Consider the following 15,222-nt stretch of genomic DNA (forward strand, 5'->3'; position numbering starts at 1 on the left):
GGCCTTCAGTCTGATCCTTCTGATTAGTCAGAAGGTCCATCTAGCAGGACTGATAAAATCAGTGATTTAAAAAAATAATCTGATTTTTGAAATTTTAAATCAGATATTTAAAAATTTAAATCAGATTCAAAATTTTCTTAAAACAATTACTAAAAAAAGAGCCTAGGTCAAAGATTTCTTCATGAGTACTAATTAATTATACACCTTCTAACTATATTCTGTGAATGTGTTAACAGCAGTTCATGGAGATGAGAGAAAACCTGATCAGTCGTATTCTGTGCTTCAGGTGATGTACAGAGGTGCATGCGTGCTCTCTCTCTCTCGGCCTTGCCTCTCTCTAAGGGCAAACATCGAGAAAGTCAACAAACGGAGAATTTGGGGAGATGGAGTAGATCTGATGGAGGAGGAGGAGTCTGGATATAAATGCAAGAGATAAGGGTGGGAATAGGAAGTGAAACCAGATGGATGGAGCAATATCCACAATGATCTTGAGTGAACTGTACCACCCAATATTTTAAGTTTCTCAAGTTGACAGTTGAAATTGATTAATTCTTTAAAGAACTTTACATTTCTGTAAAAGCTGAAATAGTTAACCATTCAGAAATACCTTCTGGGTGTTTTCTTAATGTTGATGTTTGTTAAAGAAGGAAAAAACAATCTTATTAGCACCATTTAAAAGCCTGTTTGGTGGTGGTGATTCTGGCACATCGTGACAAAAATACCCTGATTAATTGAACAGTTGGAGCTGGTTCATCTCCTGAATGACTTCACAAGTTCATTCTGCTTTAGTACTAAAATGACCAAAATATCATCCCATTTTTTAATGAAAATTAATCTGAAAACAATTCAGAATAATTGCTTAGTGTGTATCTTCCTTCTAATGAAATCTGCATCTCTGAATATGTATTAGGTTATATTAAACAATAATGTATTTCTACTAAAAACAATGATTAAATAGAATCTTCCTCACTAGTGATTTAAACTGTGATTTAAATCATTCAAATTAAGTCCTTCAGAGAAGTGATTTAAATCATGATTTCAATCAATTTGATTTAAATCAAATGAACCCTGCCTCAGTGGCAAACCAGATGAATTAGGGAAGCGAACAAGCACAGTGCAAAGGAAGAGATGTCCTCTACTATAAGTCTGTAGTGTGTGCTTTTCAGAGGTACACTGCCTTTGAACCTGGAGGTTCCATTTAGTTGTGGCAGAGAATTCTATAGGTTAACTCATTCTTGTGTGAAGCATTACTTTCTTTTTTCCTTTCTGATCTCACTGCTAATGGATCCTACTGGGTACCTTCATTTATGTAGTTCAGAGAACTCCCCTTGACTCAACTCAGAATAGGGGTTGGCTTCAAAAAGAAGGAAAGAAAATAGCTCATTTTTCTGCAAGCCCATTCACAAGTCTGAAACACTGCTGTTCTCTGATGGGTGTCAATGAGCGTGAGACTGGGCCTAAATACCTCCTCCTCTCTAGTATGTGCCATGATCCTCCAACCTGCCCCCACCCAATCTACAACTCCCACACTCTTCCCTTTCATTAAACCTACAGAGTGGTAGCAGGGCAATGGCAGCTGTAAGGACTCTGTAGACTACACTGTGCACTCCCTTTCTCCCTTGTTGCAACAGCAGCATCCCACATGCCAGAGAGCCTGGAAAACACAATTTTTCTGAGTGTTGGCAGGGTGGGGGGAGGAGGAGAGAAAACAGACCTATCAGGTGCGCAGATATGTAAGCAAGGGCAGCACATATGGAGAACTACCCTGATAAGGAAATAATCTGTAAGTTTATTGATGGGATGGAGAATGATGACAGGGTAACAATCCAGAGTACAAAACAGGCTACTCAACAAGGTTGCTGCTTTGTGACTTTGTAGCCTGTGATTAGTGTCAAGTTTAGCATGTCATAAGCCTTCCCCCCATAATTCTGTTTAACTTGGTTATCTGTTTGTACCTTCATTTTCATTCACCATAGACAGGTTCCCAGCATTAGTTTACTTCCCTAATTAAATAAAATGTGTCTTGTTTTAATTTGGCAACTTCATGAGCATGTTTCTTTGACAGGCTTCTCACTTTGCGACCTAAGTTAACTGGAGGTTTGTCATACTTCACAGCCTTATCCATGTAAATCTTAAATTCACCACTTTTCCCTCAAGAAATAGTTCAGTGGTCACTAAAACAAACTTATCAGTTAGATTCAGGATTGAGTTCCACAGGAGTCCACAATGAAATCCTTACAAATCATCAGCTTCCACAGAGAACATAAATTGTGCTTACCATAGTAGTATATTCAAATTTCAGTCCAACTGTTTGTCATCAGATTAGAATGTGATGACATAAAAAAAAAGATGGGAGGCAGAAGCTGTTCAACAGCTCTAAATTCATAATGACAGCTGGCAGGAAATAAAGACACCACACCAAATACTATTTATTAAAAGAAATAGTTTGCACTCTGTATTGCCAAAAACATGATTGCAGCTGTGTAGGTTCAATGGACTCCAGTGCCTTTGGAAAACTTACCTGTTTCAAATAACTAATCATGTTCCTGACATTAGTCAGGCAGAACTACAAGTGTAAGGTGACTTACTATCCTTCAGCTATTCTGAGTAATACTTTGCAACAACTTTAACCATAGTCATTATATTTATTGGTCATATTTCCAAGGATTTCAGACCATAGATATACACATGGTTTCTGCCAAGTTTAAAAGGGAGGGGGATATCTGTAATGTAGGATGAGATTCTTCAGTGCATGTTTTCCTTTCCTGGGATATACCAGAAACTACAAATTGCCGTACAGAAAGGCATGTAGTGCTGCTTAGTGTCATGATCACCGTGGGACAGGATAAACTCTAGGACAGGGGTCCCCAGACTTCTTGGATCATTGGACACATTTGGAACTTTGAGAGAATACCATGAGCGCTCTCACAAAATGGCTGCCGTGGAGGGGGTTTGCTCATTTACAAATTGGCCGACATTGGGGATGCTAGAGAAATTCACAATGGACTAAAATGAATTTGGATTTCTAAGAATCTGACCTGCAAAATCCACTGCAGACCAGCCTCTCAGGCTGCATGGAGTCTGTGGACTTTCAGGTCTTTTTTTCCCCTGAAATTTACATGAATTTATTTGTACAAAAATACAGAAGTTTCTACTGAAACTGGTAAATATACACAGGGAAATGTTGAATGGAATGGGGGACAATATGCTAAATGTTAGTTCTAACCTAAATTATGTAAATTGTTGCGAGCCCTCTTATGGCATTATTTGCATATTTTCCCACATAACAATAAAAAAATTGAAACAGTCTGTGAATGGATGCCAGAACGAATGTCACTGCACAATCCACGAAACACACACAGGACGAATTTTACAAAATCCAGACATCCTTCACTGACATGGTGGCGTGGCTGGACACAAAACACTCATTTCCCAGAAGGCAAACCGGTGATACTAAAAGAAAAATAACTTGCCCAAGAACTGAAATACAAGGCAGAGGAAATATCCGAGCTCTAAAATACAAAGCCACTCTTTTGAAAGGAATATTATGTTGGAAGGCAGCACTTTGCTTTGCACCATGACAGCCTGCCGGTTAAAAATAATACATATATCTATACATTAGGGATGTATGAGAATTCCATTGGGAGGGGGATGAAAACTCAATTGATTTTTCTGGTTTGGCCCTGCTCATTTTGTTCTGTTTCCCCCTGCTGGCATTGACTCAAACTGTAGTGAGTTGAGCCAATCTGAGGGTCCCAGGTGTTTTTTTTTTTTGGATGGTGGCTATTGGCGCAATTTTGGGGGGATCTTGACATTTATGCCTATGGTGTTGTAAATTATTTTTATTAGCAATCTTGCTCAAGTGGACACAATTGCAAGTCCATCCATATGCTATGTAGTCCCGCAGAAGCATATTCCCCTCTTTTCAATATCACTGTCAGTTTCATCCTCTCCACACAGTACTTTGTTTAGTCCAGCAGAGTCATATTCCATACTTGACAAAAACGTGTCAATTCCCCCCACCCCACCACTTCCCTTGGGAACTGCCGAAGTGGAGGAAGAAATTGATGGCTTCTTTGACAAGCACTGAATATGGCTCTGCTGGGCTAAAGGAAGTAGCGTGTGCAGAGGATAAAAGTGACAAGGATATTGACAAAAGGGGAATATGCCTCTGCAGGGCTACATAGTGGGTGCGTGGACTTGCAATTGTGCAATCTTGTGCAAGATCGCCAGCAAAAAACATTCTTAAAATAATTATGGCATCATTTGAGCAAATTTCAAGATCTCCATTTTTTTTTAATGTGCAAATGGTGGAACCCCCCCCCCCCAACTGTGCAAATTTTTTCCAGAATCAGAAGGAAAAAAATCTGCTACAGTCTATGGCTGCTTACCAGAACAGAACAGACACACTGCAGAAACCTGTCGGGCTTAAATGGAACGGAATTTCCAAGGATCCTGGTGGGTACCAATTTGGGCCACCTCCCTGTGAGCTGGCCCAAACTGATTGCATTGAGTCAAGCCAGCTTGTAGATTTCCCCCCCCCCCTCAAGCTATAGAGCTGGGAGCCCTTCCTCCCTTCCACTGCCACCATTGCTGCCACTGTGCAACCCTCCCTCTCTTCCTGCCACTGTCAGCCCCTGCCCAGCAGCAGGGAGAGAAGCAAGACTTGCATAGCGATGAGCAGTGGCAGCAAGGTGGGAACTTTTTTAATTTTTTTGCAATTGACAGTTCCTGCAAATTACAGCTGTGATTTGCACAAATTATATCAGCAATTTTCACAAATTACACATATTAGAACTGTAATTTGCTCAAATCGTGGCTGTAATTTGTGTAACTTGCTCAAATTATAGCTGTAAGTTGCAGAAAGTGGCATTTATGATTTTTTTTTTAAAAAATGAAAAAGTTCCTGGATTTTGGGAACAGATTTGGGGATCAGCTCGCAAACACAAGCTAAGCTGGGCACACTGCGGGAATCTGTCAGGCCCTCAAAGGCCTGAATTTACCTGCGAGTGCGACAGACATCTCTAACCAACACAAGTGTCCACTGGCACATTGGTACCCATGGGCACCATACTGGAAATCCCAGGTCTAGTACCTTCAGTTTAACAGGGTTTTAGCCAAGGCTCTTGCCATTAATTTATTGTTTATTGTTACCTATACCACAATCCTGCACCACTTTGTATAGTAGTTTTCCTCAACCTGGTGTTCTCCATATGTGTTGGATTACAATCCCCATCACCCCCAATCAGCATGGGCAGTGGCTGAGGATCATGGGAGTTGTAGTCCAGCACATATGAAGGGCAGCAGATTGGGAAGGCTGCTCTATGTAGGGATGGACGAAAGTCCCTTACCTCATCCCGCAGCTTGCTTCGCGGTGGGGGGGGAGGCGCCCCATCCCTCCCTGCCGAAATTCTGGCTGGGGGGGAGGTGCCCCATCCCTCCAGCTGAAATTCTGGCCGGGGGGGAGGCACCCTGTCCCTCTGGCCGCGAATCCTCCTGGCCGGCTGGGACGCAAATGGTGGTGGCCATAGCAGCCGCTGTTTGTGTCCCTGCCGTCAGCCGTGATAGGCTACATAAATCTTTATGTAGCCTATCGCAGCTGACTTTGGGGGGGAAAAAAAAGCACGTATGCAAATGGCGGCGCCCATGGGCACCGCCATTTGTGTTCCTTATTTGGGCACGTGTAGTCTACGTAAACATTTATGTAGACTACGGCGAAAATAAGGACAATGCTATTTGCGTTGCCTTTATTTTTGCCGTAGTCTACGTAAATGTTTACGTAGACTACACGTGCCCAAATAAGGAACGCAAATGGCGGTGCCCATGGGTGCCGCCATTTGCATACACGCTTCCCCCCCCAAGTCAGCCGTGATAGGCTACGTAAGGATTTACGTAGCCTATCACGATGTTTTTTGAAAATCTAGCCGTGATAGGCTACATAAATCTTTACGTAGCCTATCACGTTTGCTTGTGTTTTTTTTTTTTCACTTGGAAATGGTGGCGGTGGCAGCCGGTCGGAAGACCGGCCGCCGCCACTGCCACACCGGCACCGCACCGCCGCCAGGAGCCGGCAGCGCCAGGGACATTCGGCAAAGGTAAGTCCCATTTCGGGGGGGGTGGGGGGTGGCGGACCATTTCTCCACCAATTTTGGGGGGCCGAATGCGTTGGCATTCAGCCTCCTGGAGATTCGTGGAGAAATTCTCCGACATCCCTGCTCTATAGGCTTCCCTGGCAACATGGCTTGCTTGCATGACTTATCATTTTGTACTCCACTTCAGTTGGTTGGCTGGGTATCATCGTGCATTGTGAGCCACTGGGAATTGCTGCAAAAGAAGACGATGGACTAGGGATGGCCGTGAATTTCTCCACGAATCTCGGGGAGGCCAAATGCCAATGCATTCGGCCCCCCGAAATTGTTGGTGAAATTCTCCGCCACCCCCCCGCCATCCTCGGGATGGGACTTACCTCCCTCGAATGTTCCTCTCGGCGGCGGGTCCCGGCGGTGTTTTGTCGGGGGCGGGGGCGGCGGCCGGTCTTCTGACCATCTGCCGCCATTACAAAATAAAGTAAAAAAAAAAAAGAACACCCATGATAGGCTATGTAACGATTAACATAGCCTATCATGGCTAGATTTCCAAAGTCAGCCATGATAGGCTACGTAACGATTAACGTAGCCTATCACGGCTGACTTTGGAAATCTAGCCATGATAGGCTGCGTAAATCGTTACGTAGCCTATCAAGGGTGTTTTTTTCCCTTCACTTTTTATTTCGTGGCCGGGGAGACAGGGCGCTTCTCCCCGGCCTGAATTTCGGCCATGCAAGGTGGGCACCTCCCCCCCTGGTCTGAATTTTGGCCGGGCAAGGCAGGGCGCCTCCCTCCCGGCCTGAACTTCAGAGGGAGAACCGAAGCACCTCCCCCCCACCGCGAAGCAAGCTGCGGGACCAGGTAAGTCCCTTTCGTACATCACAACCATGGACAGATCCATTAATGTATTCTGTGAGTACATTTTGGCATTGTATCCTGACCAATAGTCTCTGCCTTAAATCTTCACTTGCTGTCCAGAGTTTTAAATACTTTCATCTCCATCACTAGCAGTCTATAAACCCTTCCCAGTGACTATCCCAACCAGCTAACTGGAGTAGGCTTCCTTCTGTCACTTGATCTAGAAACAGCAACAATGTCCTGGATCAGTGAAGCTCTAAGGGCCATATATTGATTGGGTAATTCCGGATTTTACAATTTGCAATGTTGGTAAAGTCACACCATATCTATCCGATAAGTAGCCACTGACTGGTCAAACCCTTAAGATAGCACCATCATGTTTTAGAGAAGTAATCCATCATTCCAGGGTTTGCTTCATTATCAGCAGGTCAAAGACTCAAAATCCAAAAATAGGCTTAGGACCCCAATGCCTTGTGTTAGACATTTAGTGCACTGCCAACGTTTTGGGTGCCACACACGTTTCTGAAATATTCTATATGCCTTACTGGAAGAAGCGGCTTCATGATATAAAATGCTTCAAATGCATTTTATATCATGATATAAAATGCTTCAAATGTGTGGCCATCTTGTTTTTCCCTGCAGTTTTTGAGATGGGAAGCGAAAGACCAACAAGAATATCATTAATAAGGATGAAGAGAACATCCCAACTGTTGTGAGTTGTGCTTGAGCATGAACAAATGCAACATGGACACATAGTATCAAGTACTGCATCTTTAATCCCACAGCAATAATAAAAATGAAGCCAGTGTGCTGCTGGCACATTTTAATAGATGATTCTTTCCAAAAGCACCCCCTGCTTGAAATTCAGCCTGAAGTCTAAGTTAAAGTCAGAGCCCTCGTCAGTTAACTGGGCTATAACATGTGAAGAATTGATTTTCTTATTTTCAGCTGTCAGGCCTGCTACAAAGAATGAGTTTTAATTCTGGGGATGTTATTAAACTCCTTGCTTAACTGGCAGAAAAATGGAACTGCTAGAAGAGCAATAGTGAAGCTGCAGTTGGATTGAATGACACCTGTCAGAGTATGATGAATGACCCTCTCTGCCCCACAATCCCATTCTCTGTCAGTCAGGTAAGGGCCATTAATCTTCATCGAGGGCCTGTCACGCTAGGCAACCATGATGCCAAAAACATCTTCTGCTGTTTGCCACTGAGACACATGTAACAATATGATGCTCTCATTGTCAGAACGTCGCCGAATTTACATAATTTATTATGACTCCCCCACACACACTCCCCCACCCCAAAACTTCCTCCTCCAGCACCACCCTTTCCTCTGCCAAAGCGAGTGGGGATAGATGTGATTAGACAGATGGAGTATGGGCCCAGGCTGCCAGCCACCAAACCCCCTGCAGTGCTTGATGAGGAGCGGAGCATCTATACAAACCAATCAAAAAGCTGGCAGTTCAATTACAGAGTAATAAAGGGACATTCATCATTCAATTAGGCACCTGTCATGGTTTCACAAAAGGGAAAACTTCTAACCTGAGACTCCAGGGAGAAGATGCTACAACCAGAAACCAGGGAAACAAATGAAGGGAGAAAAGGGAAAGAAAGAAAGAAAGAAAGAAGACAAAAAAGAAAGACAAAGTCAATTACTAGCCAACCAGACAAAAGGAAATACAGGAGGGAAAAAAGTTATCTTTAGGTGAAAAAATTTAGGGAGCTAGATGGTCTTACACAGATTATAAAGGGATTAGCATTGAATGCTAAGACACTCTGCAAGATCGTGCTTTTGAATTGTCCCTTTGCAACCTAATCTGAGAATTGAATGCAATCACAAATGGTGGTATGAGAAAAAATGGCCGTGTACCTTTAAGCCTAATATCACTGTTCACAACAGTGCACGAGGAGGTGATGCATACGCTAACTTGTTAGCTATTATTGGGGGAGGGGTGAGAATCACACTCACATTATTACATATTTTAGAAATTACAAATATTAACATTTGACAAACTCATGTTTGTCAACTACCAAACAATTGATGGTCACATAACAGGGAAAACTGAAGATTATACTGGTACTCAACAAACATTATATTGCATTATCAAAGCAATCCATTTAGAGTACCATGGTGCTGCTGTTAGGCGTGTTCTAGATCAGGGGTGGACATCCTGTGGCCCTCCAGATGTTTTGGCCGACAACTTCCATGAGCCCTAGCCAGCATAGCCAAAGATGAGGTAGGATGGGCATCATAGGCGGAAACACTTGGAGGGCTAAAAGATACCCACTCCTGTTCTAGATGCTCTGTACACATTCACATTGTAGAGCTGTAACTTAGCAATTGTTTAGACTTTCAGGCTGCTAAACATCTACATATCTTAATGGGTTGAATCTTTTTACATTCTCAATACAAGGTAAAATTGCACTGGCACTACTGACAAGAGCCTAAAGTTCTCAACTGAGTGGAATGATAGAAAATAAAAATGGTGGCTTCCATTCTTCAGGAGGAGCTCTGCTGCTGTTACCAGTAGGGCTGCCCTTTCACTCCTACCCCTCAACAACCAAAATGTCTCCATCCATTTTTGCAACCTGCAAATGGGGAGTAATGGAAGGAGGTACTTTGAGTATCCCCATGTCAGCCTTCCCCCGTGTGTATCCTTCAGAAGTTTTGGACTTCAGTAGGGATGGCGGAGAATTTCTCCCCGAAACTTCGGGGGGCCGAGCGCCAACGTGTTCGGCCCCCCGAACAAGTTTCGGGGAGAAATCCTCCGCCCCCCCCAGGACGGGACTTACCTTCCCTGAATGTCCCTCCCGGCGGCGGGTCCGGCTGGCGGTTCGTCCGGTGTTCGAGCGGGGTGGGAGCGGCAGCCGGTCTTTCGACCGGCTGCCGCCCCCACCATTGCAATGAAAGAAAAAAAAAAAAAGTCCCCTGATAGGCTACGTGACGATTCACGTAGCCTATCACGGCAAGATTTGCAAAGACAGCCGTGATAGGCTACGTGAATCGTCACGTAGCCTATCACGGGTGACTTTAAAAAAAAAAAAAAAAAAAGTGTGTACGGATAATGGCGGCCCCCATAGGGAGCCGCCATTCCCCTTCCTTATTTGGTCGCTGTAGTCTACGTCAATGTTTACGTAGACTACGGCGAAAATAAGGGCAACGCTATTTGCGTTGCCCTTATTTTCGCCGTAGTCTACGTAAACATTGACGTAGACTACAGCAACTAAATACGGAACGCGAATGGCGGCTCCCTATGGGGGCCGCCATTATCCGTACACACTTTTTTTTTTTTTTTAAAGTCACCCGTGATAGGCTACGTGACGATTCATGTAGCCTATCACGGCTGACTTTCCAGATCTAGCCATGATAGGCTACGTGAATCGTCACGTAGCCTATCAGGGGACTTTTTTTTTTTTTTTACTTTCGTGTTCGCGGCCGGGCGAGGCGGGAAGCCTCCTCCCCGGCCTGAATTTCGGCCGGGCGAGGCGGGAAGCCTCCCCCCCCGGCCTGAATTTCGGCCGGGTGAAGCGGGAAGCCTCCCCCCCCGGCCTGAACTTCGCGGGGGGAGCAGCGAAGCGCTCCCCCCCACCGCGAAAAAGCTGCGAGAAAAGGTAAGTGACTTTCGTTCACCCCTAGACTTCAGCTCAGATCACCCCCAGCTAGCATAGCCAATGATCAGAAACCCTTGGAGTTGTAATCCAAAACACCTGGGGGGCACCAGAGTGGGGAAGGGTGCACCCCTTTGTAAAAGGAGGGCTGTGAGTGGAACTATGGGGAAGAAGACTAGTATAGATTATTCCCTACACTACATACACTAGAAAGAATGAATTCTGCTCAGTGGACAGTTGTACCTTCAGGCAGGGCTGGAGATGGGCATGGGTAGAAAGAACAAGTCAAGACTCATCAGTTGGATACAACAAAGGCCACACCTTTATTGGATACAGCTTCATCATGGCTTGAAACCAAGTGCAGGGTTGGGGAAGGCCCTCCCCTATATCTCCAATGAGCAGACCAGAGAGAGGAGAGGTTCCCTCGACAGTCTGCTAAGGCCAGGCATTTCTCTTGCCCCCAAGCTGTTGCCCAATTGGCTGGAATTTGTATTCCCCTTATTTTCGCCGTAGTCTATGTAAATGCTTACGTAGACTAGATGTGCCTAAATAAGGAACGCAAATGGCGGCGCCCATTTGCATACGTGCGGGGTTTTTTTTCTTTTCACTCAGCCGTGATAGGCTACGTAAACATTTACGTAGCCTATCACGGCTGACTGCAGGGATGCAAGCGGCGGCGGATATGGCCGCCGCCATTTGCAGTCCCAGCAGGACAGGAATTGCATGGAGGGATGGGGCGCCTCCCCCCCAGCCAGAATTTTGGGGGGGAGGGATGGGGTGCCTCCCCCCTGGCCAGAATTTTGGGGGGGGACGGGGCACCTCCGTCCCGGCCAGAATTTCGGGGGGAGGGACAGAGCGCTTCCCCCCCACCGCAAATCAAATTTCGTCACAGGTAATTGACTTTTGTACATCCCTAAGTAACCCAGCAGTCTCCAAGTGGTGGAGGGGGGAGGGGTGGAAATATTGGATATATTGGAGAAAAAAGCCTGTGTTTCTTCATTGTAAGAGAGAGATCTAGTGGTGTTACTGGACAGAGCTCTGAAGTTATTTGGCTAGATCTGTGGTGTGTGTGTGTGTGTGTTGGACTCTTTCCCACTCTTCGTAGTTTTCCAGCTAGATTCTTTTAAAAAACACAACAATATATATTAAAAAGTACTTTCCTTTGCTTGTTCTTGGCTCCCCCCCCCTTCTCAGTTCCTGTATTCCTTCCTTTCCCATGGAGGGCATACCACCTGCCAAATCTCTGACAGTTTGGCCTGGTAGGTTTTGTGCTAGGCACAGATAAAATGTGCTGTTCTCAGAAACGCAAACCAAATATCATAAAGGGATAATCAGAGAACTTAGGTGTTTAAACAGTGCTTAGGAGGAGGTCACTATCCCTAACCTCTGCTGTAGGTTTCTTTGAAGTGCAAATGACCCATTTACCCTAGTAATATTAAATTTGGTAATCTGAGGCCACATAAAATTGGCATCCAGACTGTGGACTGCCAATTTGCCATCTTGCACTTAAGAGATGGTTGATTCATACAACTGCCCTGTGGTAAAAATTTGCTGGATTTCTAAAATCTGGTCAACTTAACGTGCCTAGCTCCATCTTTTCTAAATCCATATAACTCTCTCTCAAGTACTCTGATTGTAACAGTAGGGATGTTGGAGAAATCTGCAATGGAATCAAGACCCTGAAGATGCCTCATATTGGGCTTGCTTGCTTTGCCATACAGTGGAATATTATTTAAATAACAGATGTAGTGCTTTGCTTGACCACAACACACACAGAAAGACAGAAAAGAGCAAAAGAAAAGCAAGTACACAACTACCTAAAAGCAAAGGAAAGGGTGTGTGTGTGTAAAAGATACAGAATTCAAAATGGGAATTTTCGGTTCTCCCCCCTAAGTTCAGGCTGGGGGGGAGGCGCCCCGCCTCGCCCGGCCAAAATTCAGGCTGGGGAGGAGCGCGCCGTCTCCCCGGCCGCAAAATAAAAAGTGAATGGGAAAAAAAAACACCCGTGATAGGCTACACAATGATTAACGTAGCCTATCACGGCTAGATTTCCAAAGTCAGCCGTGATAGGCTACGTAAATCGTCATGTAGCCTATCACGGGTGACTTTGGGGAAAAAAAAAGCGCGTACGCAAATGGCGGCTCCCATAGGGACCGCCATTTGCGTTCCTTATTTTGGCACGTCTAGTCTACGTAAAGATTTACGTAGACTACGGCAAAAATAAGGGCAACACAAATAGTGTGCCCTTATTTTCGCCGTAGTCTATGTAAATCTTTACGTAGACTAGACGTGCCAAAATAAGGAATGCAAATGGCAGCGCCCCATGGGCGCCGCCATTTGCGTACGCGCTTTTCCCCCCCCAAAATCACCCATGATAGGCTACGTGACAATTTACGTAGCCTATCATGGCTGACTTTGGAAATCTAGCCGTGATAGGCTACGTAAATCGTCACGTAGCCTATCATGGGTGTTTTTTGTTTTTTTTAACTTTAGTTTTTTTTTTTCAATGGCGGCGGCAGCAGCCGGTCAGGAGACCGGCCGCCGCCCCCGCCCGCGACGAACCACCGTCGAACCGCCGCCGGGACCCGCCGCCGAGAGGGACATTCACCGAATGTAAGTCCCATCCCGGGGGGGGGGGCGGGGGGCCGGCGGAGAATTTCCCAACCAACTTCGGGGGGCCGAATGCGTCGGCGCTCAGCCTCCCGAAGATTCGGGGAGAAATTCTCCGCCATCCCTACTGTCTACACTAGCTCGGTCCTGGTCTCATGCAAAGGGCTGCTTCCGCCTTGCTTTTTAAGTAGGGATGCCAGGGATTGAGTCTCAGACCTTCTAAGCTTGTGCTTCCCCACAAAGCTAAGGTCTTTTCCTAACTTGTTCAGCAGTGAGCTATCACATCAATGTGAGCAAGGGGCCCACAGCGAATCCAATTTTTTTAAAAAATCTCTCAGTATAATACTTCCCATTCACAATTCTGTCTCTCCACCTTTTACTGGAGGATTGCTTACCCTGCCTCAATGGGAGATGTATAGATGTGATGGAGAAGGTAAGACATTGCATTTGGAACTTGAGAGCCAGTGTGGTGAATTGGCAAGTGTGCTGGACTAGGAGCCAGGAGATCCGGGTTCTAGTCCCCACTCGGCCATGGAAGCTCACTGGGTGACTTTGGGCCAGTCACACACTCTCAGCCCAACCCACCTCACAGGGTTGTTGTTGTGAGGATAAAATGGAGAGGAGGATGATAATGTAAGCCGCCTCGGGTTCCTTGCAAGAGGAACAAAAGGCGGGGTATAAATGCAATCAATCAATCAATAAATAAATAAATAAATAAATAATGACCTCTTACTTGGGTGAACCCCCTCCTCCAAAGCCCAAGCAGGAAAATGATGGAAAACCTGGGTTGGTACTTAGGTGCCCACTCATTAATAGCCCATCTTTCTGGCCACAGTTCCATAAACATTCCTACCATTTTCTGGGCACCCATCTCACTGGTTTCTATGTAATCTCATTCATGTATAATTTAACTTGGTGATTGGTGGATATATATCTTCCATTTTATTAGGTTGTTTTTCCAGTGGCCTCTATGGAAGGGAGGAGAGGATCCAGTGATTTGCTACATCCTGTCCCTGACATGCACATACTTAAACTTTTCTCAGCAATCATGAGGCTAGAAATTCAATTTTAAAAAACTACAAAAACTGAGATTCACAAGAGTTGCACACCTGTGCTTTATGATTCATAAGCTACCTCAACACAATTTATAGATTTGCTTATAAGTTATAAATGGTCAGAGAAGTTTATTCAATGAAGTTCTAGACATAAGCATTAGACCAATTAAAGATAAATTTTATACTGGAGCATTTCTGCATTTGGCATAGAAATCTTTGCTTTTTGTTATTAATTGTGCTCCTTACCAAACAAACTAAATCTATACCAGAGTGCCAAAGAGTTTAACTAAATGACATTTATTGCAAGGGCTCTCTCCTCTGATTTTTCACGCCTCCTTTCCAGTTCATAATGAGATTCTGATACAATGTAACAATGAGGTTAATAATCCTTACTTACCTCCTGCACAGGCATGCTGTGAAAACCACAGGGCTGCATATTGCTACTGCTACACAGTTCTGAAAAAGTCATCCTCGGCTATTCTTCTGGATTAAACAGTTAAGGAGATTTCTTTAATATTACTGTAATTTAGGTTCCCATCACCCTTCCAAAAAAGAAAAGAAAAAGCCAACAAAATTAACAAAGGAAAGCACAATACGGCTGTTGAACTGGAGAGCCACAATCCTTAAAGTGTCTCAGGGCTTGTCCAGATGGCAGCCTCCTGCACTCCCAGCTGGGTACTGTCATGCTTAACTGGGATTACGGGAATCAACTGAGGGAAAGGCCAGTACCTTTTTTGTTTTTTGCTGTGGACAGCCCTGTGTTCTGCATGCTGTGTGGACTGCAGAGCCTGTATCAGTGTTGGTCTTAGACATTTTGCACCTAATTCAAAAAGTTAAAAGGACACCCACTCCACCACTCTTTCTTCTTCTTCTTCTTCTTCTTCTTCTTCTTCTTCTTCTTCTTCTTCTTCTTCATCTTCTTCTTTGTAGAAATATGGAGACTGTAGGAAAGAGAATGGGGTCTATTCTGGAATCTGCCACCCTTCACCTCACTTTAACTAG

This window comes from Heloderma suspectum, chromosome 1 (assembly GCF_057233095.1).
Source record: "Heloderma suspectum isolate Gila_16-S chromosome 1, 16-S_ref, whole genome shotgun sequence".
NCBI classification, from domain to species: domain Eukaryota; kingdom Metazoa; phylum Chordata; class Lepidosauria; order Squamata; family Helodermatidae; genus Heloderma; species Heloderma suspectum.